This window comes from Elephantulus edwardii, unplaced genomic scaffold (genome assembly GCF_000299155.1).
Source record: "Elephantulus edwardii isolate Elephantulus edwardi_28Jun2011 unplaced genomic scaffold, EleEdw1.0 scaffold00134, whole genome shotgun sequence".
Lineage (NCBI taxonomy): Eukaryota > Metazoa > Chordata > Mammalia > Macroscelidea > Macroscelididae > Elephantulus > Elephantulus edwardii.
Genome location: NW_006399884.1, coordinates 2,799,724 through 2,803,622, shown reverse-complemented (window position 1 = coordinate 2,803,622; position 3,899 = coordinate 2,799,724). Strand labels below are relative to the sequence as shown.

At 35.2% G+C, this 3,899-nt stretch overlaps 1 pseudogene; it reads left to right on the top strand.

Moving 5' to 3' along the window:
- The window catches only part of LOC102843713, a 59,496-nt pseudogene that overhangs the window by 16,244 nt on the left and 39,353 nt on the right, over positions 1 to 3,899 (top strand).

The window sequence follows — 3,899 nt, the reverse complement described above, 5'->3', positions numbered from 1 at the left end:
ATTCTAAAGTACATATTTTAAAGTATAAGAAATTATTACTTTTTTCTTTAATGAATCAAAATATGCATTATTATATTCTGAAGTTTCATCTCTGTTACCATGAATGTGGATATGTCAAGCAGTCTGTGGTCTTGAAACTCAATTTAGCTTCACATATTGTTCTTTATTTAACTGCTGCTTCAGTTCCTATCATCTGTTCAGCTCTACAATTTTAGAAAGGATGTCCTTTAAAATCAGGTATCTACAGTCATTCTCTCTCTTTATTATCTTCCTGTATATTGGAAGAAAATAAAACACAGCTAATGTTTTGCAATAGCCAAGGTTTCACAAGGGAAGCAGACTGGGTAGGAGGTGTATATTAAGAGATTTATTGCTAGGCGTTGGTTTGTAAGCCAATTATGTATAATTGTGGGAGCTGGCAGGCAAGTGTGAAATCCATAGGGCAGGCCTCTCTAACTCCAGGGCTAGAGCTCAGGAAGCTGTGGTTCAGAGATGAATATTCTTCTTCCTCAGGGACACCTCAGTTCTGCTCATAAAGCTTTTCTGATTGAATCAGACCCCCTCAGAACATACAAGATGATCTTTCTTACTTCAGAGTTAAATGAGTTTAATCACCTTCATAAAACGCCTTCATAACGATGCCTGGATTAGTGTTTGATTAACTATTTGGGGTTATTCCTAAGCCAAGGTGACACAAATCTAACACAGGTTTATTTAAAAATGATGAATTAAAATGGCCTTATACAATAAAGACAATATAAGTAAAGAGAAAGACGGAGGAAAGAGAAAGGATGCACCAGAGAGTTAGCTTAATGATTTCAATAAATTTCCAAATTTAATTTTTCTTATCAGCCTGTGGTAAGTCATTCCATATAATTATCATAATCACAAAGACAGACAATTTCCTTCTGTGCTAGTTGTGGCTTCTGAGAACCCACTGGAGGGTCAACTGTGCATCAGTTCCTACTTGACAATAATAAATGAGTGAGTATATTATATACGGACACATCATTAGCAAGAATTAGAAAAAAAATGGAATTCTAATAACCTACAGGAGAAAGATAGCCAATCTCCTTCCGTGTGATTTATTCTGAAAACCTACTGTAGGATCAGCTCTGGGTTGTTTCTGACTTGAAGATATGTACCAACAACCAACAGCCACTTGATACAAGCCATAGTATTTTCAATTACTTCCTATATGTCCAAAAGTTGGACAGTTAAGGATGACAGAAGAACAGTCAGTGCCTTTGATTTGTGATGCTGGGGAAGAATATTGAATATCCCATGGACTGCCAAAAGAAGAAACAAGTCTTTCTTGGAGAAAGTGCAACTTTTCTTTCTTTCTTTTTTTTTTTTTTTTAAGAGGCAAAGATGGTGAAACATTATTTCAGATCCTTTGGGCATGTTGTTAGGAGGGGCCAGTGTTTGGAAAAGAACATCATGCTGAAGATGTTGGAGAATCAGAGAAAAGAGAGGAAAACCTCAACAAGATGGATTGACACAGTAACTTTAACAATGAGCTTGAGCATTTCAGAGATAAAGAGGTTGGCACAGGGTAGCGCAAGGTTCTCATCTGTTGTTCAGAGAGTAGCTATGAGACATAGTCCACTTGATGGCACATAGCAACTGCATGTGGTCATTTAAATTTATTTTCTTTCATTAAACAAGATTAAAGAGTCAGTTCCTTAGTCATACTAGCAAAATTTTAAGTCCTTAGTATCTACAAGCAAATAATGGTGGCTATTGACAACATTATGTTGGATGGAGAAAGGTTTGAGTCTGTCAATGACTTTGTCTTACTTGGATCCACACTCAGTATACTTGGTACCAAACTCAGAAGATCAGGAGATGTACCAGGAAAGTCTTCAGTCAGGGATCTCTTCAAATTACTGAGAAGTAATGATATCTGAGGAAAAAGGTACACCTGATTCAGACTTTTTAGTCACTTGCTATGCACCTGGGAGCTGGACAATAAATAAGGATGAAGAACAATGAATATATTTGAACTGTGGTTTATGGAAGTGTGCTGAAAATTTCATGGGCTGCCTAAATAACAAGCAGATAGGTCTTAGGAGAAGGTGCAGCCACAGTGCTCCTTAAAGGCAAACATAATGAAGCTTCAACTCACATACTTTGGGTATGTTGCTAGAAGAGATTATTCCTTGGAGAGGGACATCATGCTTGGAAAGGTGAACGGTCAGCAAAAGACAGGAAGACCCTCAACCAAGTGGGTTGACACAGTGACTCGAGCAATAGGCTCAAGTGTGTCAGAGATTGTGAAGATGAACAGGAATAGGACAGTGTTCAGATCTCACTATGAATTGTACTTGACTTGCATCATTACAAATCTTGGACATTTTTGCTCAAGTAAAAATTCTTTCACCACTGACTTAAATTACCCTCATTCTTTCACTTCCTGAATTATCTACATCATTTTATAACAACCTTCATCTCAACTCCACCAATTCTTAGTGATGTGGCTCCTAGAAAAGTCATTTAACATGCTGATCTGGTTTATTCATCTGAACTATCAGAACTTTAATTTATTCTCTACTACTTTTTTTTTTTTTTTAATCCATTAGGGTAGGCAGGATGGCATTGGAGACCAGTTTGAAAGTCATCTACTGGAGTTTGGTTCTAACAGAAGCCGTTGGCTGGAATGGGTGAGCTGTAGGCTGGAATTTTGATTCACTAAGGGAAGTGAGGCATTTGTGAGAGGGTCTTCTATTTAAAAATCCATTAGGGTAGGCAGCATGGTGCTGGAGACCAGTTTTGTTTTTAGTCAAACATTCTTCTACATGGTATAGCACTGGTCTTTCCATTTGCTGTACAGAGGTAACTCATGGTTGCTGTGATGCTTAAACACTGACACTGATGTACCAAATGCAATAATGGTTATCCATGGTGGACAGTGTTTGCCAATTAAAACAAGCTTGGAAGCAGGAGTGGCATCCACTTCCGAAATGGCTTGCCTCTAGAAATTCTATGAACAGCACTCAGGTCTTTCCTTCATAGGGTCGCTATGAGTTGTCTTATGATTTGATGGCACCTAACAACAGCAAAAACTATTTTTGTAGTGTATTGTGAAGTAAAAATGCTTTTATACAAATATAAAACATCTATATTCCCCTAGACTCTTTTTCTTTCTTTTTTTTGGAGATATCAGAGGGGAAAACTATTTTTAACTCTTTTTGCATTGAAAACGTAGAATAAATGTTGTAACTTAGTAAAGATAGATGCTTTTAAAAACCCAGAACCTGATCAAGTCTCGTAACATGATAACATCATCTTTTTTCAAGGCTTAGTGACTGCCTTTATAATGTACATTATGATGCATTCTAAAATAAGCTTAAGTATGTGTTACTATAAAATATGCATTAGTAGTTATAGTTGTTTATTTAGTATATTCATCAATCAGTATAATTACAGTAATTATAGCTAACTTTTATTGAATGCTGTCAGCCGTTTTACTGCGTATTTAATATATATCATCAGTATAGTTAACAGCAAATATGTAAATTATATATTTAATTGTTATTCTTATTTTATATTATCAGAAAATTGAAACTGAGTCTTAAGAAATTTTTCAAAAGTCACAAAGCAAGTGGAGAGCAGAAGATCTGTTGGATAATTTTTTAAAAAAACTTTCTATTACAATATATATACTTTAGCATCAAAACATTTTCCAAAGTATTTGTACCAATTTTCACTTCTATTAATAAAGTCAAATAATTCTAATTGAATCATATTCTTAGCCACCATTTTCTATTGCTTATCTTAATTTTGGTGAAATTAACCGGTGAAATACACAATAGTTATGTTTCATTGTCACTTTATTTTTTTTTTTATTATTAAATTTTATTAGTTTCAATGAACATTCACAGGGATTCTGGGCTTTC